The 27947-nt window shown below is 34.0% G+C and overlaps 1 pseudogene; it reads right to left on the bottom strand.

Moving 5' to 3' along the window:
• Positions 1–5033: 5033 nt before the first annotated feature.
• On the bottom strand, positions 5034–5547 carry LOC125939135 (transcription initiation factor TFIID subunit 9-like; annotated as a pseudogene).
• Between the last annotated feature and the right edge of the window lie 22400 nt (positions 5548–27947).

The following is a 27947-nucleotide window of genomic DNA, read 5'->3' as shown; positions in this document are numbered from 1 at the left end:
AAAAATATTATATAAATAATATAATATTGTAAATATATATAGATATGAATATATATATATAAAGTGTATATTTCTATACACTTCAGCTCTTGATTTTGCTCTTATGCCTAATGAGAATAATAACTTTGGTTATACTTAATTCACAGAGTTACAGTAAGATACAGTACTCTGCACTTACACAGTAATATTGAATACTATGGTAATGTCAGCCCCAATTCACTTGGCATCCACTCATTCACAAAATATTTCCTGAAGATATACCATGTGGGTATATTGTAATAATTAAAATCTTGGCTTGAAGTCAAACCTTGCTACCTCTTCCTAGTTATCTGAACTTTTGAAATTAATTTGGTCTTTCCAGTACTCGCTTCAGCAGCACGTATACTGATTTTGTTTCTTCAGTTCTCAGTATTTTTTTTTTCATCAGAAAAGTGGAAGGAATGGAAATATGTACCTCAAAGAGTTATTGGGAGAATTTCATGGGGTAACGTGTTATTAAAGACTTAGCACTAAATAATGGATAGGAATTGAGGAATGACAGTACAGGAAGATGCTCATAACAGGTCTGATCCTTAGAAGGGCCTGTTTCCAGAGCTGGCCCTTGGGTGGCTTTAGGAAACTTGGCTTTGGAACATTCTGTAGACTGATTAGGTCTCTCTACCATCCTACCTAGGCTGTTTGTACCGACAATGTGATTTATGGTGAACATCCACTTTCATTCTGGGAATCTTAAATTTTGGTAGCTGTGGCTAGGCAGAGTGCCTGCATGACCCGCCCCCAATAGAACCTCAAACTCTGAGTTTTAAAGTGGCTTTCCTGTGCAGAGGAGTGTAAATTTCACTGGTGGAGGAATGAGTGTGCTAAGGGGGGCTCTTTGAGGAGCACATAGAAAGCCCATGGTGGGATTCCACCAGACTCTGCTAGATGTGTCTTTTCCCCCTTGCTCATCCTGTTGTGTTTCTTTTCTCTGAAATAACTCACAACCATGAGTATAATAGCCTCCAAGTCCCCCGAGTTCTAACAAATCAACAAATATGAGAGTGGACCTGGGACTCCCTAGCCCAAATAGTAACAGTGATGAAGTTTTTTAGAATTATCTCCATTCACAGAAACATGACTAACGTGTTATTTGGAGAAAAGAAAGCGGGAGAGGTGGGGATTCTGAAGCTCTGTTGCCTAGATATCTATGGAATCACCCATATATGAAATAGAAATAGAAGCTGAGCTGTAATTTCTTATGAGAGGTGAAAGTTACCAATGGAGGGGCGCCTGGGTGGCGCAGTCGGTTGAGCGTCCGACTTCAGCCAGGTCACGATCTCGTGGTCCGTGAGTTCGAGCCCCGCGTCAGGCTCTGGGCTGATGGCTCGGAGCCTGGAGCCTGTTTCCGATTCTGTGTCTCCCTCTCTCTCTGCCCCTCCCCCGTTCATGCTCTGTCTCTCTCTGTCCCAAAAATAAATAAAAAATGTTGAAAAAAAAAAAATTTAAAAAAAGATATAAGAAAAAGAAAGTTACCAATGGACCTGAAAAATGATCAGTCTAATCCCAGGAGAGCTGGCTCAGTGGATCCCTGGGTTTGTTTTTGCTATGGTAGTTCAGGTGGCAAAAGGTAAAACAAGAAAAAGAAAAGAACAGATAAGGCTCCCAAATCCCCAAGATCATACTTTTTAAGGTGGAAAGGAGAAAGTATATTTTCAGGATGCCTACATTGCCTCTGTGTTTACCAGAATTAAGTTAGTATTAATTTGGACTAGAATTGTGAGGGATAAGAGCATATTATAATACCCACAGCAATCAGTAAGAAAATAACTCAAAAAATGGGGGAAAAATCAACGACAGAATTAAAATGATATATTAGGTATCTGCTTAATAATAAAAAATAACCTACCCTCTGGGAGATATGACTGAATGTAATTATTCTTCTAAGCCTTTGAAATTATGAAAATATTAATGTAAAAACGGAATTATATGAATACAATTTAAGTTAAAATTCAAGTATAATATATATGGACAATATAAAATAATTCAGCAGTGTTTTCAACATTCAAATCACTTTCAGATAAAATATAAATTTATATCCATTCATACCATATATGTAAATTAAGAATATTGAATTTTCTATTTAAAAAATAAAACTGTGATTTTATAAACATGAGAATAAACCTTAACAACAGGTTCTATATTTGTGAATAAGGACTTTCAAATCAGATACTATTAGAGCATTTATAATTGGCTAAAATAAATTTGTCCCATTCTACTGATTTTTCTAGAAAAAGATGTACCTCTTCTTTCACAATAAACAAACACTTAAAATGTGTGTATATCTGATTTATTTTTAAATATTTGTAATAGTTTCATGAAGTTAATATTCCAGTATTAAAATTTTTCTTGACCTTAGGCTCTTTGCCAAATGATTAATCATATGGAAGCACCCTTGCCACTAAAAAACTGCTTTCAAAAAATCCAAAGAAATTTTTCATACTGAAAATAATAAAACCTTATGTACTTGTTATGAACTTGTATGTAAAGTTCATATTTTATGAATTAGACTGAAATAATCTGTCCGTATTTAAAATAAAAAAATTACTATATACTGGCTGCAACTCTTTAATAAATTGCATTAATGTTGAAACTCATCAAATTACCTCCAACAATTCATAGCATTTTTCACCTTTAAGACTTTTTGAGTACATTAACTACAATATAAATTGCCCTTTTGAGCTATCACTACATGAACATTCATGACTTGAACTCCATGAGGCAGGATAATTTGGGACTGGTGTGAGTAGAGTGGTATGCGTGAAGATACACTCTGGTTCAGACTCGTAATGAAACACCATTCAGAATGTGACAATTTCTTCCCTTACGAATCATGCAATTTCCAGTGTCATCCTTCAGGAGGATGACACTGCTCAGTTGGATTATCACTCATGCAGCTTTCTGCCAAAAAAAGATTGGTTCTTGAGAGTTGTAAAGTTCAAGAGGCTGAACAAAATACAAAAGAGGAAGAGAAGAGAAAGGAAAAGTTTTAGAGTGTTTATGAAACCCTCTTTAGGCTGTTCGGATGTAGTCAGAGTGACAACTATATATTCCCCTGTGGCTCGAGATGGAAGATGACTTTTCAGTGGTCACTAGAAAATGCATGCATGGATAGGCTGAAATGCTTCTCCTTCGTGCTGTGATTATTAATTTTTTAACTTGTCTTAATTTTTTTATTTTTAACAGTAAACAGAGATTGTTGAACTTATATTTGTATCCAATAGGTTAATTAATGGAACCCATGTTTGAAATCTTTAGAATCTAGTAAGACTTTAAAATACCAAACAGATAAAGCAGATAAGGCCAGACACAGAGAGAAATTTGTAGCTTTTTAATACTTACATTAATAAAGAAATTATATTAAATCAATAACCTAAAATTCTCTATTTAGAAATAAAAAACAAAAGAGAAAATTCAGCCTAGAGCATACAGAAGAATTAAACATAAAAGACTAAAGTGGAAATCAATGAAAAAGAAGACAAATCAATGAAACCAATATTTGGTCCTCTGAATGATCAACACAATTTGCAAACCTTTATCTGTATTGTACAAGACACATGTTAACAAGATCAGGAACAAAAGAGTCAAGTTCCTATCATTTTTAAGAGTTTTGTATTTCAAAAGGTAGGGTCAATCAACCCCATACAGGATGTGCCAGTGGAACAGAAGGAAACTAAACAGAAATAAAAAGAAGGATATTTAGATCAATAGTAGGTCCTTGTGAGCACGCTTTTTCTGTCCCTGGAGTAACAGTGGAGTTCTATAGCAAGAACTGATAGCCACTCAGAGGAAACTTACCAGTACATCTTGCATTTGCCACTAATTTAGTTAAGATTATATTTGAATACATTTTAGGCATATGTTTGGACATATTTCTTGTCTTCAATTAGAAATTGTTGGGAAAAAAGAGTTATAAAAATATGATTCAGTTTGACAGACAATTCAATCAATATATTATTGGTATTCCTATTGATATTGCATTGTTGGTGCTTTCTTTTACTCTCTGAGGAAGGAAACTCAACTTGAAGTTAAGTTGTAAAGAACGTTAAATCATGATCTCTTTAAGTTATCCAGCAAGGGTTTCCAAGAGAAGAGAATGATAAACTGTGTAATTTGAAACAACTTAGACAATCAAGAAGCAAAAAACTTAAAAAGTGTTAATAGAAAGCATTTAGGAACTTCAAAGCAACCATCTTGCTTTACTTGGAAACCTTCTGTTTAATGTTTGTTTTTTTTGTTTTGTTTTGTTTTGTTTTCCCTTTCCAACGGAGGTTAAAGGCATCTATTAACTGGAAGGAGGTAATTAATTTCTACATTCAGATCTGGGTCCCCATGAAGGTCCAGACTCCTCCCCAGAATCCTTGCAGTAGCCAAATGATATAGAAAGAATATGGGTAAAATTAAAGACTTACTAATTTTTTTCCAGAGTTCTCTAAAGTTTTATATTTAAATTTGTTTCGTTGTTCAATGTGTTATTGTGTACAATAATAGGACAATAATAGTAACACCCTCTGTTATATACTGGATAAATGGAAGGACATTGCTGAGAAAAAGAGGGGAAGCCACAAACTACTTGAATTTTACACTCAGGATCGTAATGGACTCAAAATCCAAAGTTCTTATCAGCTACAGGGAACATACTTTTCAAATTTATAGACACCTCTGATTTCACTAATTGAAAGTACCCTTGCCACCAGAGAAAAAGCAAGGATAGTCCAAGGCTTGATGAAGATTGTGAGCAACTCAAGTGCAGGCTTAATATTATGTTGACTTTTTTTTAATGAATGACAACTTTATTTTTTATACTTAAAGGCTGATGAAAAACCATTACTAATCCTATTAAAGAAAATCGTACATCTCAGTCAGAAAGAATAGCTATATTTATTCATTACCATTTGAGTTTTCTACAACACAATTTGAAAACACCCAGCATGCATGTTTAATCTCAGTACAATGGATTCAAGATCAAGTATACATGTTAAAGTATTAAGGCTAGATTATAAATTATCATAGTCATCATCTTCATCTTTTTGTTTTCTTTTCAATGCATTTGATGATTCACTGGCAGTATTTTGTGATGACACCATGTTAGTGGTAAAAAGAATGTTTTTGGACCCAATTAATGATGCATTAATCAGAACATTCTGAACTGTGGATGTTGCAGGAATTGATGCTCTTAAAGTTGGGGACTGTGAAGTGGGCATCTCTACTGTGAAACTTTGTCTTGTGAGAGACTTTGGAATCCCTACTTCAGTTGACACAGAAGACATGGTTTGTGCGGTTGGCGCATCAACTGCTAATAACTGAACCAACACTTGACCAAAGAACTGTTATTCTTCCCACAGAAGTAGATGCCTTTTTTTGTAAAGACTTAAGTATAGTTTGTAGCAATCAGGTAATATCTATCAGGTGGCAACCTGGGGCTTGGATATGGCAAAGGAATTTGCTTTCTTTTTTTTCAATATCTAATATAAAAAAAAAAACTCTTGAGGGAGAAGAGGTAAAAGTCATAATATTCAAATATTGCTTGACTGAATGAGAAAGTAGATGAGTATGTAAATGAATATTGGATCATTTTAGGGAACATGATTTTATTTTCTCTTGATTTACATTCAGATCATTTTTAACAGAATCTTGAAATTTATCTTCCTCTAATTTTACCTCATTAGCTTTAAGTAAGCACACCACTTTAAGTACATATGTGCAGATATAGTGCATGTATATTTCTAATAAGCATACCTCATGATTATATTTCTTTTTTTTTCTTGTTTTACTTTTTGAAAATATTTATTTATTTTGAAAGAGACAGAGGCACATGCATGAATGGGGAGGGGCAGAGAGCTAAGAAGAGAGAGAAAATCCCAAGCAGATCATTGGGCTGACAGCACAGAACCCAATGTAAGGCTCGAACTCATGAACTGTGAGATAATAACCTTGGCAGAAATCAAGAACTCAATAACTGACTGTGCCACTCAGGTGCCCAGCTTCATAGTTATTTTTCTAGACACACATTTGCCCATTTTTATTGTATTAGATATCCAGATGAAAATGAAAACTTCTTTTTGAGTGTTCAAAAACTACCAAATTCAAGCATCTGCTTGGATTGTTCAACAGTATTTAACTTTGGGACTTAATCATTGGCTCAGATTTCTATATTTAATATCTTTGACTCACTCAACTTTGTGAGTAACTTTCTTAAGCCAGCTGGGGGCACATTTTTGCATTGAGATGGTCTTTATACTTGGCACCTTCCAAATATCACAAAATTGGCTGCTATTGATAAGGAAAAAAAGAGCCTAATCATTTAAAATATCCATTCATGTGATCCATTACATGCTCAATTGGGAATTCTGTGGGCACTTTAGTTAAGGTTAATAGATCTGACTCCTTATTTCTGGTTCCTAAAATAAATCTGCAAGTCAGATCCACAGTCATTAAATTTAAGTTAATCAAAATCCAAAAATCAAAAAGTTCTAAAACCAAATTAAGAAATAAAAGTCATAGCAAATGTGACCTCAACTGACGTGTGGTTATTAGTTTGAATAGTTGTATTTGAGCACATGTGTTTGATTATGGGAAACTTCCACAGATTCCACAGAGTGTGTTTCATAATATATGCATATACAATCTATCATCTTCATAAAATTATAAAGCAAATTCTAAATTCTAAAATACAACTAGTGTCAAGAGTTTTCTGTGGATCATATAACAGCTCCTATTTTGCTTTCTGTTTCCAAGGAAAGACGCATTTTGATGAACCTGGAAGCTTAACCATAGCTTTGGATTCCATAGTGTGGATTTATGATTGAATTTTTACATCAGATCTGGTGTTTTAGGATTATATGAACAGGGTTTGAAATATATGAATAGAGACAAGATTGACCAAAAATTTGTAGTTTTTATTTCTCTAAAAGCCAAATGGGAGAATCTGCAGCTAAGATAAACTTTCCAGGAGACTGGATAGTGTGTGGGAGATAGAGGAGCTCCCTTTGCTTATAAGCCTGATCTCAGCTTCACCCAAGGTCATCGTATTTAAGCTAAAATTTATCCAAGCCTCCAACATCTTCATGCATACGTGACCTTTATATCCAGATACCTTGATCTCTAAACTCTCCTTTGTTTAATTCATATGTATTAGGCCTTTCTAACTCTTGCATTGTAAGAAGGTAGAGTGGGAGGAAGAAAGAATCCCCATCACTGGGGCTGTAAACTCTTAAGTAACTACATATTCAGCAGGATAGATCTGATCCAATCTCATTGCAGGACCTAGGAAAAGGAGCAGCTGGATCTTTTCATCTGATCTAGAGTGCTCATAGGAGCCCCAACTGAGCATCACATTGGATCAATTGATCAGATGTATATATATTTTTACTTCCCTGTTCTGTTTTTGTCTTATCAATCTTGTCTTATTTAGAAATTTGGAGGGAACCAAGAGTAAAAAATCCCTGTCAGTACCACCATGTGCTCATAGCACATGGACAGCAAGAACTTCTTACTCAGTTAACATAGTCAAAGATTCTAAATACCAAGTAGCCATGTGCCTCTCTTTCCACTATGTGTTTTTTTTCCCCAGTAAAACCTGTCTAGTTTCAGAATATATACTATATCTTATTAGACCTGTGTAGGTTTATTAAATCAAAACAAGACATTTAGCCCTTTTTGTATTCTTCCATGAATCATAATTTAGTTATATATATTTGTGTATATATGTGTGTGTGTGTGTATATATATACAATTAATAAATGAATCTACATAACTACATATATAAATTTAATTAATAAAAATACCATTTATCATTTACCTATATTTTCAAATAAACGCTAACTTTCCAAGAGATCAAATTTGGAATTAATTCTGCTCCTTTATAAAACTTTTTTTTTTCTTTGTTAAAGAAATGCCTACAGCATTATTTTAGGAACCACACAGAGCTTTAGTACAATTACTTCATAGTTACACTTACTTTTGTAACAGTATTACCAGTTTTAATTATTCATATTGTGATTCACTCATTAATTTTGATGAAAAATTAACTTTCCTACAAGGTGAAAAATTTGTCCACATTAAGAATATACCTAAGAAGACTTAAGATATTTCCAAATTAGGCCAATACTAATACTTCTGTAGTAATTGTGTGAGCATTCTCCTTATGAACCATCTAAATGCAATAATAGATAATTCTTAATTATTGCCAGTCAGAATTTCTCTTGCTTCTACTTTGGGAATTCTTACCATGAAAGAGATAACCAGGAACCTACCTACCACCTTTAAAAAAAATAGGGTCCTTACTTCTCATTCACTGAAGTCCCTGCCAGAAACTGTGGGAACAGCCTTGCTAGTAGGCCAAAGTCTGGACTTATCCATCCAACTTCTTCCTTTCTTGCACTTATCTCTGCCAGTCTTAGGAGGTTCTTCAGACTACATTTGCTGATGTAAGATACAACCTGTATGGGTTACATTTGATATTATTTCCCTCAGCTCTTCATGTGAATCTGTAGATACAATAAATTCAGGATAGAGAAGACAGTTCATCTAATTCTCTACACAAAGTATATTTGAATCTTAGATCTTATCCAACTATAAGTCCTAAAGCATTCACATACATGGATATGAAAAACATAAATCCTATCTACAATGACATTGAGATGTGACTTTAAGGCATTATATTGAGCTCATATGCCAAAATTATAACAATTCCCATTCCAGTCACTGTTCTAAGTTTTTACACATAATTACCATATTTAATATTCACAACAGAACTTTATGAAAGATACCAATATAGCCAGATGAGAAAACTAAAGAACAAAGAATTTAAGTAACTCATTCAACTTGTAGTTAATTAAGTGTCACAACCAGGACTTAAAACAGCATTATAGTTCTAGAATGTGTGCTTTTCATCGCTGCACTATACAAACTTATAATATGTATAAATTGTTTTTATAACAAAAATATAATGAATAATGTTTTCATACTCAAAAATATAATTTCAGCTCTACACCTTCCAGAAACTACGGTAGGATTATGTTTTTTTGGCACCAGTGCTTTGTGCTTCCATGTAGTCCAGGTAAATAAGTTCTGTGTATTATTTCAGGCCTAATATTTAATTGCCTATGTGAGACTCTGACAAAGAGAGGGAAGCACTCAATTTAGTGGATATTCCATCTGTCTATATTCCTTAGTAACTGCAGTGAGTTGAGATTCCTGTCAATCTGTGAGGAAATATAATTATACAAAAATTAAAATTCCATTGTTTTAAGGCACACACATTTGGGAATTGCCTGTTAACAACAGTAAAATCTAAATACATTACATGTTTCTGATATGAGTATAACAAAAGAAATATAAACAAAACATGATAAGCAAAAAATTTTAGTCATTCTAGAACTCTTGTCATAAGAATTGACAGATATTTTTATCATACATAATTTTATACTTATTTCATAATTTCATGTGCCTTAGTAACTTGGTAGTAAATGATTTCTTGCTTTGATCACCATGTTGAATAAAAATTAAATGTAAAATGGCAAAAGACTAAGAACTGAAATAGGTAAATGATTTACTGTCACAAGACTATCTCACTTAAAACACAATAATTTTTTTTACTGTAATGATACAACTTAATTCATCAACAAATATGTATTAGCCACTTAATATATGTTCATTATTGCTGAACTAAGAATTAGGACAGATTAAAAAATAATTTTTAGAAAAGTGGCTAGAGATCCATAAGATTTTCAAATCATATTTTATAAACAAATGTTAGATATGATGCATCTAAGATTGAAACAACAGTTTCTAGAGCAAAGAAATATATCAATAGTAACTCAGTATACCATTGTCTTTTCAAATCTTCTTTTATCTACTAGTTTAAAAATTTTTAAATGCAATATGTATTTGTTTAATTTTAAAATGTTACCTTTAGAGGAAGATGGGGGCAGAGTAGGAGGGCTCACCTTTTTCTTATGAATACAACTAGACAACTATCAAATCATCCTAAATACACCAGAACTAAACAAAATGAGAAGAAAGAGGAATTTATCCCAAATGAAAGAATAAGAAAGGGCATGGCCAGAGATCTAAGTGAAACAGGTAGAAGTAATATGCCTGATAGAGAATTTAAAGCAATGATCCAAAGAATACTCACTGAACTTGAGAAAAGAATTGAGACATCAGTGAGAAACTTACCCCAGAGATAAAAATGTTAAAAAAAATCATTCAAAGAAGAATAGTGCAATAAATGGAATTATAAACATGCTTGATGCAATGAACAGCAGGCTGGAAGAAGCAAAAGAATGAATTAATAACCTAGAAAAGAAAGTAATGGAAAGCAATGAAGTTGACAAAAAGAAAGAAGGAAGAATTATGCAAAATAAGAATAGATTTAGGGAACTCAGTGACTCCATCAAACATAATAACATCTGTATTATAGGAGTCCCAGAAAAAGAAGAAAGAGAAAAGGGGAAAGAAAATTTATTTGAAGAAATAATAGTTAAACTTCCCTAATCTGGGTAAGGAGACAGACATCCAGATCCAGAAGGCACAGAGAACTCCCATCAAAATCAACAAAGCAGGCCAACATGAACACATACTGTAATTAAATTCGCAAAATATAATGATAAAGAAAAATCTTAAAAGTAGCTAGACAAAAAAAGTCATTAACTTACAAGGGAAAATTCAAAAAGCTATCAGGAGATTTTTCAACAGAAACTTGGCAAGCCAGAAAAGAGTAGCATGATACATTCGAAGTGCTGAATGTGAAGAATCTGCATCTAAGACTACTCTATACAGCAAGGCTATCATTCAGAATAAAAGGAGAGATAAAGAGTTTCTCAGACAAAAACTAAACCAGCTCTACAAGAAATATTAAAGGGGATATTTGATTGGAAAGGAGAGACCAAAAGTGACAGTATAAAGGCAGAAAAACAAAGCAAGAAAAATGAGTATTTCTGTAAAAAATCAGCTAAGGAACTCACACACACACACACACACACACACACACACAATATTATAACATATACCTAAAACATAGGGAGAAGAGGAGACAAAAATGGGTTCAAACTTAAACGACCATCAACTTAATATGGACTGCTATCTGCAGAAGAGGTTTTATACAAACCTAATGGTAACCATGTATCAAAAACCACTAATAAATATTCAAAGAATATAGAGAAAGAAGTCCAAATATATCCCTAAAGAAAAACAGCAAAACATGAAAGAGACAAAGACGATAAAGGATCAGAAAAGGTCTCTAGAAGCAACCACAGAACAAGTAATAAACTGGCAATGAATACATATCTATCAATAATTACTTTGAATGTAAATGGACAGTAAATAGAATGTTAATGGACTGAACATGCCAATCAAAAGACATAGAGTGTCAGAAGAGATAAAAAAATAAGAGCCATCTATATGCTGAGACTCATTCTAGACCTAAAGACACCTGCAGATTGAAAATGAGGGGATCCAGAAACATTTATCATGCAAATACATGTCAAAAGAAAGCTGGAGTAGCAATACTTATATCAGACAAATTAGACTTTAAACAAAGACCAACAAGAGACAAAAAAGGGCACTGTATCATAACAAAAGGTACAATACAACAAGAAGATATAACAAATGTAAATGTTTATGCACTCAGCATGGGAGCACCCAAATATATATAAAACAATCACAAACATAAAGAAACTAATTGATAATAATACAGTAATAGTAGGGGACTTTAACACCCCATTACATCACTGGACAGATCATCTAAAGAGAAAATCAACAAGGAAACAATGACTTTGAATGACACACTAGACAAAATGGACTTAACAGATGTATTTAGAGCATTTCATCGTAAAATGGCAGAATACATATTCTTTTCAACTGCACATGGGAGATTTTCCAGGATAGATCACCTATTAGGCCACAAAACAGGCCTCAACAAATACAATACAATTGAAGTCATGCCATGAACATTTTCTAACTACAATGCTATGATACTAGAAGTCAACCACAAGAAAAAGATCTGGAAGATCACAAATACATGGAGGAGGATAAGTAACATGCTACTAAAAAATAAATACATCAATGCAGAAATGAAAGCATAAATTAAAAATACATGAAAATGAAAACATAACCATCCCAAACCTCTGGGATACAGCAAAAGTAGTCCTATGAGGGAAGTTCATAGCAATATAGACCTACCTCAAGATGCAAGAAAATCTTAAATAAACAACCTAACCTTATACCCAGAGAAGGTAGAAAAAGAACAACAGGTGAAGCTTAAAGCCAGCAAAAGAAGGTAAATAATAAAGATTAGGGTAGAGATAAAATGACATGGAAACAAACAAACAAATGCAATAGAACAGATCAATGGAAAGAGGAGCTGGTTGTTGTTTATTTATTTTAGAGCGAGAGAGAGCTCAAGTGTGAGAAGGAGGGAGAGAGAGAAAGAGAGAGAGAATTCCAAGCAGGATCTGTGCATAGACCCACATGGGGCTCAGGGCTCAACCTCAGAAAGAACGAGATTATGACCTGAGCTGAAATCAAGAGTTAGGTACTTAACTAACTGAGCCACCCAGGCAGCCCAAGGAGCTGATTATTTGAACAAATTAATAAAACTGATAAGTCTCTAGACAGACTTATCAAAGAGGAAAGAGAAAGGACTCAAATAAATATAATTACAAATGAGAGAGGAGAAACAATCAACACCACAAAAATACAATTATAAGAGAATATAATGCAAAACTATAGGCCAATAATTGGCCAAGTAGAATAAATAGATAAATTCCTTGAAACATGCAAATTACCAAACTAAAACAGGAATAAATAGAAAACTTGAACCGTCCAGTAAGCAGCAGAGAAATTGAATTAGTAATCAAAAAATTCCCAACAAACAAAAGTCCAGGGCTAGATGGCTTCATAGGCAAATTCTACCAAATATTTAAAGAAGAGTAAATTCCTATTCTTCTCAAAATTTTCCAAAAAATAGAAAAGAAAGAAAACATTCCAAATTCATTCTTTAAGGCCAGCATTACCCTGACACCAAAACCAGATAAAGACACCACAGAGAAAGAGACCTATTGGCCAGTATCTCTGATGAACATAGGTGCAAAAATCCTCAACAAAATGCTAGCAAACCAAATCCAACAACACATTAAAAAAAGCTATTCGCCAATATCAACTGAGATTTATTCCTGAGTTGCAAGTGTGGTTCAATATTCACAAATCAATCAATGTGATATCATTACATTAATAAAAGAAAGGATAAGAACCATATGATCATTTCAATAGATACAGAAAAAGCATTTGACAAAGTACAACACCCATTCATGATAAAAACCTTCAACAAAATAGGTTTAGAGGGAACATACTTCAACATAATAAAGTCTACATATGAAAAACCTACAGCTAATATCCTCAATGGAGAAAAACTGAGAGCTTTTCCTCTGTGACCAGGAATAAGACAAGGATGTCCACTCTCACCACTGTTATTTAACATAGTACTGGAAGTCCTAGCCACAGCAGCCAGACAACAAAAAGAAATAAAGGCATCCAAATAGGCAAGGAAGAAGTAAAATGTTCACTATTTGCAGATGACATGATACTCTATATAGACAATCCAGAAGACTACACCAAAAACTACTAGAACTGATACACAAAAAGACCCTGAGTAGCCAAAGCAATCCTGAAAAAGAAAAACACAGCTGGAGACATCACAACTCTAGAGTTCAAGCTATATTACAAAGTTATAGTGATCAAAACAATATGGTACTGGCACAAAAATAGACACACAGATCAATAGAACAGAACAGATAACCCGGAAATGAACCTACAACTATATGGTCAATTAATCTTTGCCAAAGCAGGAAAGAATACCCAGTGGGAAAAAGTCAGTATCTTCAACAAATGATGTTGAGAAAACTGGACAGCAACATGCAAAAGAATGAAACTGAACCACTTTCTTACACCATACACAAAAATAAACCTCAAATGGATAAAGACCTAAATATGAGACCTGAGAACATAAAATTCCTGAACAAAGCACAGGGAGTAACTTCTTTGACATCAGTTATAACAACTATTTACTAGATATATATCCAGATGCAAGGAAAACAAAAGTAGAAATAAACTACTGGGGATACATCAAAACAAAATATTCTGCACAACGAAGGAAACAATCAACAAAACTAAAAGGCAACCTATGGAATGGGAGAAGATATTTGCACATGACATATCTGATAAAGGGTTAATATCCAAAATACAAGAGAACTTATAAAACTCAACACCCAGGAGTTCCTGGGTGGCTCAGTCAGTTAAACGTCCTCCTGTTGATTTCAGCTCAGGTCATGATCCCAGGGTTGTGGGATTGAACCCTGCTGAGTGTGGAGCCTGCTCAGGGTTCTCTCTCTCTCTTCCCCTCTGCCACTTTCCCCCACTTGTGTGAGCTCTTTCTCTTAAATAAATAAACAAACAAACAAACAAACAAACAAATAATAAACTCAACACCCAAAAAGTGAGTTATCCAATTTAAAAATGGGCAAAAGACATGAATAGACATTTCTCCAAAAATATCATACAGATGGCCAACAGACACATGGAAAGATGATCAACATCTCTCATCATTAGGAAATACAAATCAAAACTACAATGAGATATCACCACACACCTGTCATAGTGGCTAAAATCAACAACACAAAAACAACAGTAGTGGCAAGGATGTGGAGAAAGGGGAACCCTCTTGCACTGTTGTTAGGAATGCAAACTGGTGCAGCCACTCTGGAAAACAATATGGAGGTTCCTCAAAAAGTCAAAAATACAACTACCCTACAATCCAGCAATTGTACTGCTAGGTATTTACCCAAAGAATACAAAAATACTGATTTGAAGGGATACATGCACCCCGATGTTTATAGCAATATTATCAACAATACACAAATTATGAAAACAGCCCAACCGTCCATTGATTAATGAATGGATAAGGAAGATGTGGTATGTATATACAATGGAATATTACTCAGCCACCCAAAGTAATTAAATTTTGTCATTTACAATGATGTGGATGGCACTAGAGAGTATTCTAAGCAAAATAAGTCAGTCAGAAGAAGAAAAATACCATATGATTTCACTGATATGTGGAATTTAAGAAACATAACAAAGGAGCAAAAGGGGAAAAAAAGAGAGGCCAACCAGGAAACAGATGCAACTACAGAGAACAAATTGATGGTTATCAGGGGGGACGTGGGTGGGGGGATAGGTTAAATAGGTTTGGGGGATTAAGGAGTGCAGTTGTTATGATGAGCACTGGGTGTTGTCTGGAATTGTTGAATCACTATACTGTGTGCCAGAAATTAATATTACACTGTATGTTAACTAACTGTGGAATTTAAATTAAAAACTTCTAAAAATAATGTTAGCTTTCTATAAATTATGGAACAGATAATTTTTCCATAATGAAATTAAAAAGATGGATTTCCACCCCTCAGAGTACTATCATTCACAAATGTCTATATTTTATCATTAAGGATTAATAATTAGAAATACATCAACATTCCTTTGGCTACTTAAACACTTCATGGGAAAATATTTATGTAGAATTTTAAAAAATATGTTGGAAAAAGATAAATTTCCTCCTGACATAGTTTCTGTAGTCCTATTTCTCACTTTCTGAGGATATCTGTCACCTAACAGTTTTATTTCATTTTATTTTATTTTTACACTTATTCATTTTGAGAGACAGAGAGAGACAAAGCATGAGCGGGGAAGGGGCAGAGAGAGAGGGAGACACAGAATTTGAATCAGGTTCCAGGCTCCGAGCTGTCAGCACAGAGCCTGATGTGGGGCTCGAACTCACAAACTGTGAGATCGTGACCTGAGCCAAAGTCGGACACTTAACCAACTGAGCCACCCAGGCACCCCTATACCTAACAGTTTTAAAGACAGAGATCATTTAAGTCACTGGTAAAATTCTGGCCAACATAGTCATCCAAATAAGATAATAAGCTTAGTTTTCCAATAGAAAACTGTTGGCAAACAAACATATTTGTCAGGCTTTCCAATCTCACAGGGAAAACAATTACTGTGTTTGTTGTGCAAATAAGAATACCCCTCCAACTGACCCATAGCTCTTTGTCATTTAGAAGTAAAAGCTTTTTGTGTTATCAAAGCCAGTTTCTTAAATTCTTTTGTAACATTCTTAAAGACAATGAAATATATTCTTTTTCCTTTCTTGGAGAAAAACATATGGTAACAAGAGTAAAGTTGATGAAACTGGAATTAGTAGAATTAAAGAGGAGAGAAGATTGACTTGAAAGAAGTTATAGAAATGTGAATATTGAGCATCTGTTATTAGTGGAATTTAGAGCCATAGAAATGTATTAATCATTATATACTCATACAATGGAAATAAAAATATTTATGAATAATTTAAAGACAAAGTTTGAGAAAGGTGAAAATCTTCCCAAGACCTCTTTTTGGAAAAGTTTAATTTTATTATTTTGTTGTTGTTGTTAATAGTAAATGGAAAGCCTCATTTCTTTTATGGTCTCTTTTCTTTCTCTAACCTAATTTCTTTTTGTACATATGCATTATAGGTAAAAAAAAAAAGGGGGGGGGAGGAAAGGGTGGGTGGTGGGCTAAATCTGTGTTAAAAGGTACACTGAGGAACATTACAATTTTTCAAGAGTTTATTTGAGCATATACATCAATCTGAACCAGGCTGCACCAAATTAATGTGGTTAGGAACACTGTTGTGCCAGGAGGTAGGGGTAAGGTATAAGGGGTAAGGTCTTTTTATAAAGATACCAAAGCAAAGTAAAGCAATTATTTAATTGGTTATAGCTTAAGCACGTACTTTATTTTGGAGAGCCTAATTGGTTGTTTGTGATTGGTTGTTTGTAAATTTCACTTTCTCAAATTTTAGTGCATTGACTCTGGAGTAGTTTTGGTTTGCTTAGGTAGCCTATTAAGATTTTACAGCCACCGCAGTCTAATGGCCTCCTTGTTTAAATAGTTTAACAATTGATATTTGCATTATAAACAGGTTGTTTATGGAGAAAAACAAGAGGGGAAAAATCATTCCACTATAGATCCTTTTCTCCAATCCTGAAAAAATTTATTTTGAAAATTGCTACTTGTATAATAAATGTGTCCATCCACTTCATCTGGATTTTCACATAACTAAATTTAAGAAATATTGTGGGCATACTTATGTATCAAATATTATAAAATAAAAATTTACAGATGAAACATCCAAAACACGTTGCTTCCCAACTGTGCTAGCCCCTTCAGGGAATAAAAGGGATGACGATGACTCCCAATTTCTACCTTAGAGGAGCGTCAGTAGTTTTGGACAGATAAAACATCCTAGATATTACCCAACCATGGACTAAAATGGGTTGCTCACTGAACAGTTATGTCCTCTTACAAGGCTCTCTTGGGTCATTCTGACACTGTTTCAAATATTCAAATAGTATATTATACTGATTAAAATAATTTGCTTTAGAGTCAAATCCAGACCTGGATTTAAGGACTAATAATAATACAACTTCCAGGATATATAAACTTGGACAAGTTACTTATTATCTTTAAATCTGAGTTGCCCCATCTACAAAATGTAAATAATTACAGTACTCATTTTATGGGAGTTTTGCAGAATAAAATATAATAATTATAAGAATGTTTAGTTCAGAGCCTCACACATAGTAAATATTCAAATAACTGTTCATTTTTGTTGTCATAATTAATAACAGGATGCCTCTTTTATTCAGTGCTGGAATGGATTCCATTCCATATGAGCCTGTACTGTTTATGAGGAGAAATAGATATATGTATATTGGATCACCAGAAATTGCATAATGGTTTAGACATCAATGCTTCACTCAGCAATGGCTCCTCAAGGAACAATTAACTAATTGTCTATTTTCAGTTTTCTTGTCCCAGAGATACTCTGTCACACTAGCCAGTGGTGATCAACCCATCAGATATATGGTAACTGGAAATCCTATATTTCCTGCTATTTGCTTCCTTTTTTTTTTCCCTCTGGCTTCTATAAGACCTTATTTCTTTTAATAAAATTTTTTTTAACATTTATTTATTTTTGAGACAGAGAGAGAGAGAGCATGAACAGGGGAGGGTCAGAGAAAGAGGGAGACACAGAATCTGAAACAGGTTCCAGGCTCTGAGCTGTCAGCACAGAGCCCGACACGGGGCTCGAACCCACAGACCGCGAAATCATGACCTGAGCCAAAGTCGGAGGCTTAACCCACTGAGCCACCCAGGCGCCCCCATAAGACCTTATTTCTAATAAGAAATGAATCAGTTTGAGATAGTCACGGTCATGTTTATTCTACTTGTGTTATGTTTGAGGCAAAGCCTGAAATGTGATCATAATCAGCTGATTCCCAATTCTGTGTTTTCCCATCATGCAGTACTCACAATGAGAGGACAGAGTTGGATGATCAGGATGTGTCAGAAAGGCCAGTGATTCCAAGCGTTGGTGATTCTCAGTCATCAATCTCACTTATTGCCAAACTTTTCAGGGGAGCTGAATGCTATAGAAACAGCATTTATACTAAAAAATGCCAACTGTAACCACAACTGCTTTTCAGAAGGAATGGAAATAAAGAGAGCTCCCTATATTATGCAGCCATTATCAAAGATTATTAAATATAATTTGAGTATTACCAGAACATGCCCTGCATTACCAGAAAAGCCTGAGATCTAAGTAAATTAAGTTTTCTGTAATCACATTGTTTATCATCTTTTTCTCTTGAGACAGTTACCTGAAAGAGTCAAAGCTGTCAATTTGAGAGAGGCATTATCTAATTAGCTTGTGATCACTCAGACAATCAGACACTATAATACTTTTCTCTATATTCACTAGTTATGAGCTGAAATGGTCTACCTTTTTTTAAAAAAATTTTTTAATGTTTATTTATTTTTAAGAGAGACAGAGACAGAATGCGAGTGGGTTAGGGGCAGAGAGAGAGGGAGACACAGAATCCAAAGCAGGCTCCAGGCTCCGAGCTGTCAGCACAGAGCCCGATGTGGGGCTGCAACTCACCGGCCGTGAGATCATGACCTGAGCCAAAGTCGGAGGCTCAACCGACTGAGTCACCCAGGTGCCCCTAAAATGGTCCACCTTTTATATCCATTATCTTAGTAAAATTTCAGGTATTTGCTTTCTTTTTATTTTCTTTCTTTTCTGAAGTAAAATATTTCTTATTATTTTAAAGAGCTATTTTGTGTTCATTTATGACTTTATAAAGAATACATATTGGGGGGTGCCTGGGTGACTCAGTCAATTAAGTGACCAACTCTTGATTTTGGTTCAGATCATGATTTCATAGTTGTGAGATCGTGCCCCAAGTTGGACTCTGCGCTGAGTGTGGACCCTACTTGGGATTTTCTCTCTCCCTCTCTCTCTCTGCCCTTCCCCTACTTATGCTGGCACTATCTCTCTCAAAATAAATAAATGAACATTAAAAAAAAAGGTGGGGCGCCTGGATGGCTCAGTTGGTTGATTGTCCAACTCTTGATTTCGGCTCAGGTCATGATCCCAGGATCGTGGGATCGAGCCCCGTGTCAGGCTTCACTCTGAGCATGGAGCTCCCTCTCTCTCTCTCTCCCCAACTCATGCTATCTAAAAAATAATTTGTTTTTAATTTTTAAAAAGAATATATATTGGAAATTTGTATTTTTAGTTAAGTTGATAGTTAAAATATAGTTTTTCATCACCCAAATATTGTCTTTCTAATCTTCATTGTACTACACAAAACTCCATTATCTTTAAAATATTTACGAAAATGCCATTAATTTAAAAATAAGTATTTCCCTGCAGTGTTTATAGAGAAAGATTCTTACAACTATTCTTCATATCAATCGCCCTTCTGCATGGAATCTATACATAGATACATATATCATATGTAGGCTTGCTTTTTTTCTATAATTCTAAGTCTATTACTTCTTCAAATTATGTTTAAGAAATATTCCTCAATATCAATGCGGCAGAGAGAATAAAAGGACTAAATGAAAACTGATTTACAATGGAATGGTCAAACTTAATCTAAAATATTGATAGGGAAATGAGAAATGTCCCCAGTTGAACAAAATGAACAAAACAGAGAGACCACAGCTCAAAAATTCATAATAATAGATTATTTGTAAATCAGAAAAAGCCCTCCTCTCCCACTAGGGTCTCAAAACATCCAACTAGTACAGTTCAGAACACATAGCCTTCAATCCTTTTCCATATGTTTATTTATAGGAAACCTTGTTTAAAATGTTTCTTTCTTTATTTCTTTTTTTAATTTTTAAATCTTTCTTTATTTTGGGGAGAGAGGGAGACAGAATACAAGGTGGGGAGGAACAGAGAGATAGGGAGACACAGAATCTGAAGCAGGCTCAGATGGGGGCTTGAACCCATGAACTGTGAGATCATAACCTGAGCCAAAGACGGACTTTTAACTGACTGAGCCACCCAGGTGCCCCTAAAATTTTTATTTCTAATATTTATCAAGGAAAATGTTGTTATTAACCTAACTCACATGAGTTTATTATTTTTTCTGCTTTTTGGCACTTCAGTGAAAAATCTAATCCCTTTATTCATATGGCAGCAAACAACTGAAAATCTTGCCTATATTTTACTTGCCTGAAGTAAAGAAAACTTTGTTAATCTTATCTCAAACCCACTAAATATAAGTGTTTTTATGTAGGATGCTTTTTCATTTATTAAAACTAAATAACTTTTACTGTAACTAATGAGATCCAACTGTTTTTATTCCACAATATTCAAATGTTAATACTATCAATAAGGCATATATTAAATAAGACCCTATTTGATGGCTGGGAATAATTGAAGAACTTTATCTGGGTTCATTCATTTATTGGTTTATTTAAAAATATATACTGAAAGTCTACTATACACAGAATACTGTGGGAAAATATGGAGGTTGAAAATATAAATTAGACATATATCTTTGTATAATAAGCTAACAAATTAAGAAAATAATTCAAATATGTACACAGAGAAGGAACTAGAGTGACAACAGCAGGAAAAGCAATCCTTCCTGAGATGACCAGTGAGCATTTTAAATACAGTGGAAGTTTAGGAAGAATTTCACAAAGTGGAAGTAAAGTTTCCAGGTATACTAGGGAAAAATGCAGAAGTTTAAACATATAGACAGGAATGATTACAGTTTGTATAGGACATGGCAGAGGACATAGGTTATAAAAAAAAAGAAACTGTTAGATTTCTATAAAGACACGAAAGGGTCTTCACTGACTGTGATGTATCTAAATGTGAATTTTGTTTTGTTTGTTTAAAATAATGTTCAGTTTTGATTAATTTTTTCAGTATCAATACTGAGATATTTTTTCACCTTGAAAAATTTCAAGTATTATTTCTGGTATTTCCTGTAGTTTTCTGTAGCTGTTCCTCCTGAAAATCCTCTCAGATAAAATTGAAGCTTCTCACTCTGTTTTTTAGTTCTGTCAACTTCCAAACTTGTCATCTCTTTATTTCTCTCTGATATGTTTTGTGCTACAAATTCATTTCCAAATTCTAGTAATTAATTTTCTCTTCAAGATTGTCTACTAGTCTATTACTTATTTTAGATATTGACATCTTTTTTTTCTGATATTTTGTTTCCATTTCTAGGATTTTCAAGAGGAAAAGATTATGTGTGCTTTGTCTTTACTGTCTTTACTAGAACCTGTCATTGACATTTAAAATAAATTGTAACGTGGTTCCAGCATAATACTCTTCCTATTTGGTCACTTCAAATGCTATAAAAGTCACCTGGTTTATCAAGTCACCATGAATTATTGCCCTGTCCTCTGATGTGTCACCAACTATCTCCCTCATCAGTTTTCCTTATACATTGATGAGCCATGTTCTTTTTTTAATATATGAGAAACATAACAACATACAATAAGCTGATTACATTAGTTTTTCAGCATGCCTCTATCATGTTGAGGGTGACATTTTAAAAGGTGTAATAGCTATATGTCTTTATTGAGTTTGTATATAAAACTAAATTAGAAGGTAAAAAAATCCAGACATCCTTACAGAGATTTTTTTCTCCAAAATGATTAAATAATTATATGATAGACACTGAACTCAAAAGCAGAATTTAAAGAAAATGACATTCTATAAAACTTGCTTCAGTACAATCATATTCAGTGACTCATACTGTTGTGCCTTCTAACCTCTGCTCTTAAAAACAAGCCCTTAGAAGGTCACTGCAACCTTAAATGATGTTGATTTTCTTCGGATTATGCTGTAACTTGACAGGAGCCATAAGAAGGCCACATTGTAAATGATATATCTTGGTTACTAATGTCCTTTTATGCTGGCACTCAGACAGCTCTTGTCAAAACTCTTAGACCAGATAATGCTTTCCTACTCCTTTAAAGAATAATCTGAAAACACTACCCAGAGTGCAATAAAAGTCCCAGAATTGTTTTTCTGTAGATAGGTCATGTCTTAGGGGAAAAAAAAAAGTTTTCTTTTTTACTCTTTTGGTACTATGGTATACACACACACACATGCACACATATATTATGTTAAGAAATTTAAATCTCATAATTTTTTTTTGGTTGAGGAGTTTTTATTTTTTTATTTGCTGCATTTTACTTATGAAATTTAAACTAACAAATACATATGTATGTGGTCCTAGTTTTCTTTCTGAAATTAACATATAGCAAAAAAAAGTTGGGGGGAGCAGGTGAGAAGGTTAAGTTTCTCTCTAGGCCATGGAAAGCATTGAAAAACACTGACATACATATTAATGTATTAGGTTAATCATGTGTCCTTATTCTTGGTATATATTGAGATTTTAACATTTATGCCTGCAGACTTTAATAAGCAAAATTGTCAGAAAGAACAATATTTAAAAAAACATTTTTTTTAATGTTTAGCTTTGAGAGAGAAAGAGAGACAGTGTACAAATGGGGGAGGGTGAGAGAGAAAAGGAGACACAGAATCTGAAGCAGGCTCCAGGCTCTGAGCTGTCAGCACAGAGCCCGATGTGGGACTTGAACTCATGGACCACAAGATCATGACCTGAGCGGAAGTTGGACTCTTAACCAACTGAGCCACCCAGGCACCCCAAGAGCAAGTTTTTAAATAAATGATTATTTCAAACTTCCTTACTACAAAAAGCCCTTACCTTCTAAGCTGACAGGACACATTTTCAAGGAATTTTTTTATAATATCAAAGGTAAGAATTTATGTTACTCAACACTTCAGGCTTTCATAATGTCTTTAGCCTTAAGACTGTAAAATCTTCAATGGCAGTGATACTCTCATTTATTTTGTGTACCCAGCACAGGGCTAGGTGAAGTTGGTACAAAATAAATGCTATTTGATAAATTGAATGGGTCAATGAGCTTTTAGTTTTATTGCATTATTCAAACATAATTAAAAGGTATTGAATGCTTATGTGATATTTTAAGAAAGGGGTAAAAGAACACATCTGTATCATTTTAAGAAAGAATTAAGAAAATGGAAATTCAATTAATTGCCACTGAACAGGTGCAAACTGAGTTTTTCAGAAGGAATAATTAATTTATAGAAATTAACCTACAGACATTTTAAAGGAACATGACACAAAACTGCATGTCATAAGATTATATAAATAATAATATTTTACAGACAAATGAGCCTATAAGGAACCTTAGATATTTTCTAGTCCTGTTTCAAGCACTTGGAAGATCTATCTTTAATTTGAACCGGCACATAAATTGAGCATTGCTGAGAAGTCAAATTACACTTTGGTGAAGAGGGAAGAAGTGATGAATAATAATAATGATTGCACTTTACTTTTATATAGTAATATATGCCATTTAATCTACTTTTATATCCATAGCTCTAGAGCAGACTGCAAAGATTTCATAATATCAAAATAATGATATAGCTTACATCTATCTACACTACACTTATATGTTTTCCACTCTTTTCCTGGAAATGCCAGGAATTTTCAGTACTCAAATTTCAATGCATTACTCAAAAGTCAGATCTATGGTTGCAGACAGTATCATCTCTATAACTATCACTTCTCAATATAAGCAGTGATCTTCAGGTTGAAGTAGTTAGACATATTTGTATTGATTTTTATAGTGATGAGAAACCAAGGCAAGTACCTTCAAAATTTCATATCAAATATTCCCTAATGTAGCCCAAAAGTCTGTGTGATAATATAAAGGTTTTTTTTTAAAGCTTTTTTCCCTGAAGCTAGAAATACAATACCAATTATTCTAATGCTGCTTCACTTCTGCCCACTGTGTATATTAGAGCAGTGTGGTACAAATTCCAGAAAGGAAAAGGATGGGAGCTGGAAAAGATGACAGTTAAACAGTACTCTCCAATTTTAAGCATTTATGATTCCAGTAATTTTATACTGCTAATAGGTAGAAAACCATTCCATATTTTTCACTACAGATGACATTTATGATTACAAATAAAGTACCTCCCATTTTGTTTTCACAAGGCTTTCATCCTGATTAATGTGAAACACTTGGACATAGTTAACTAGACAGATTCCAAGCCCTCATGAAGTTATTTTCAATATTATCATTACTAATAAACTACATTAAATCTCATTAGTGCATATTTATTTAAAATATTGTCCTCACCAATTTCCAGGATATTTAATGATCTGAAACATTTAAGACAATTTTGGTAGAAATAGAAAGAAGTCTCTCTAGGAGAGTTTAAGGAGCATCTTCTATGACAGAAGATAAATGGCTATTATGAATGTTACTTAATTGGATGCCATGCTTTTTAGAAAATAGGTAACCAGGGCAATGTGTCAAGTTGCATTATTTCTTTTTTTTTCCAGTCAAACCAGACTATGAAAACTTACTCTTTGGGATGGGGAGAATGGAGGAAAGAAGGGTCTTCCTGATGCTTCCAGTCACCTTGCTGAAGACAAGGGTGACTGAGGATAATGATAGCTGCCTTGAGTCTTCATATGTCCACCAAAACCATACATAACTATCAGCACCAATATATATATATATATATATATATATATATATATATATGCCAAAGCACACCTAAAACTACAAATCAAATGTAAGCTTTAAAGCAAACACTAAAACCCTATAGGGTCCCTTTCATGATCTTGCCACAAACCTTTGCATTTAGCATACTAGACAGTCTCCTTCCCACCAGAGACACCAGAGAGGTTTGGGAGTCACTAGTGGGAAGAAATCTCCCCAATAAAAACCCAGTCAGGGAAGATTCTTTGTCCGCAGGCCTGAGACTTTCTTCTTATAATGGGAGGCACCAAGGTAGGCAGGTGGGCACAGGCACTGGCAGCCTCTACATTACTCCAGATCTGAGTACTCCCCCATCAAGAGATACTCTGTGGCTTGCCTAGAAAAAAAAAAACCCTTCTGTCCTCTCAGGCAGTGCTAACATTGACCAGTGGGAGCCACAATAGCACCACATAAATAAGCCAGCAGATCAAAATAATACTACAATTGTCTGAAAATTAAATTATAATTGGAACCACAATCCACAAAAGTAGTCCAGGACCATGTGCTAAACCTAACCAGGGTGACTTCTTGCTAAAATAAAAGAAGTTCTCATGACCCAAAACCTCTTAACATAAGACAAAATGTTTAGGCTACAATTGAGAATTGCTCAACATACCAAAATCAAGAAAACCATGACTTTAATGAGAAAAGACAATCAACTGATACCAACATCAAGATGAATCAGATGTTGGAATTATCTGAAAAGGATTTTAACACAACTACCATAAAATGTTTCAATGATCAATTAAACATTCCCTTTAATAAATTAAAAATTAAAAACAATCTCAGCAAAGAAGTTACTTTATAAGAACCAAATGGGAATTATAGACAGAGAAATATAGTAAATTAAATTTGTAAAAGGTGTGTTGAATGGGCTTAATAGTAGAGTGAAGATGGCAGTATAGAATCAGTGAACTTAGAACAGATCAAAAGAATATATCCAATCTGAACAACAAAAAGAAAATAGACTTAAACAAAGAAAAAAGAACAGATCTCAGGAACCTGTCGAACAATAACAAAAATGCAAAATTCCTAATGTTAATGGAGAGAGAAAAAGAATGGTTTGAAAGAGTATAGGAGAAAAATCTTCAAATTTGGAATACACTTGTTTTCAAATTTTCATATACTTATTGGCTATTTGTATATCTTTTTTTAGAAAAATGTCTATTCAGATTCTTTGCTCATTTTAAACTAGTTATTTATTGTTATTTTTTGTTATTGAGTTGTATGTATTCCTTATATGTTTTGGATATTAATCCCTTGTCAGATATGATGTTTACAGATGTTTTCTCCCAATTACAAAATACAGATTCAACACAATCCCTTTCAAAATTGCAATGACATTTTTTCACTGAAATAGAAAAAATGATTGTACAATTCATATGGAACCACTAAAGACCCTGAATAGACAAAGCAATTTGAAAAAGAAGAACAAAATTGAAGGCAACATACCTCCTAATTTCAAATTATATTAAAAATCTATACTAATCAAATCAGTATGGTGTTGGCATTAACAACAGGCATACAGACCAACTGAACAGAATAGAGAGCCCAGAAAACAATCCAAACATATACAGTCAACTAATATTTGACAAGGGCACCAATGATACACAATAGAGAGAAGATAAATAAGTGATGCTGGGAAAACTGGATATCCACATACAAAAGAATGAAATTGGACCCTTATCTTACACTATACACAAATATCAACGCAACGTGGATTTGACTCAAATGTAAGACCTGAAACCATAAAACTCCTAGAAGAAAACCTAGGATAAAACCTTCTTGACATTGGCCTTATCAGTTATGTTTTAGATAGGACAGTAGTAAAAGCTTAGGTAACAAACACAGAAATGAACAATTGGGTCTATATCCAAGTAAAAGTTTCTGCACAGAAAAGAAAACAACAAAATAAAAAGGCAACCTATGGACTGAAGAGACATTTCACCACAGGGGATAGAAAGATATCAAAGAAAAGGTGTTCAACTGCATTAGCCATGGGGAAATGCAAATTAATACCATGATCAGGTAACTCTATATGCCTATTTGAATGGTTAAAATAAAATTAAAAAAATACTAATCATATCTACTGCTGGCAAAATTCCGAACAACTGGAACTATCTCATATGGCAGTGCAAAATAGTACAGGCACTCTGGAAAACAGTTCAGCAGTTTCTTGTAAAGTTAAGCATACCCTTACCACATGACTAAGCAAGCACGCCTGGGTATTTACACTGGAGAAATGAAAATTTATATGCACAGTAAAATCTGTACACAAATGTTCACTGAAGCTTTATTTATGATAGCCAAAAGCTAGAAATAACTGAAATGGCCTTCAACGGGTGAATGGATAAATTATGATATATCCATACAGTGGAATACTACCAGAAGTAAAGAGGAAAACTATTGATATAAACAATGACTTAGGTGAAACTCAAAGATATTATACTGAATGATTACATGTCTCAAAAATTACATACTGTATGCTTCCATTTCCTTGTCATTTTCTTTTAATTTTTTTTAATGTTTATTTTTGAGAGAGAGAGAGCATGAGCAGGGGAGGAGCAGAGAGAGAGAGAGACACAGAGTCTCAAAGCAGGCTCCAGGCTTTGAGCTGTCAGCACAGAGCCGGATGTGGGGCTCAAACCCTCTGACCACGAGATCATGACCTGAGCTGGAGTCCGACGCTTAACAGACTGAGCCACCCAGGCGACCCTCCTTGTCATTTTAAAAAAAAAAACCAAACAAACAAATGGAAAACAGGTCAGTGGTTAGCAGGAGTATGGGTGGAGGTGATGCTATCACTATGAAATGATAACATGAGGGGTTTTTTACACTTCTAGAGAACTCTGCATCTTTATTGTGGTGGTGATTACCCAAAAGTA

This window comes from Panthera uncia (genome assembly GCF_023721935.1).
Source record: "Panthera uncia isolate 11264 chromosome B2 unlocalized genomic scaffold, Puncia_PCG_1.0 HiC_scaffold_24, whole genome shotgun sequence".
NCBI classification, from domain to species: Eukaryota; Metazoa; Chordata; class Mammalia; order Carnivora; family Felidae; genus Panthera; species Panthera uncia.
This window is presented reverse-complemented; position numbering and strand designations above follow the sequence as displayed.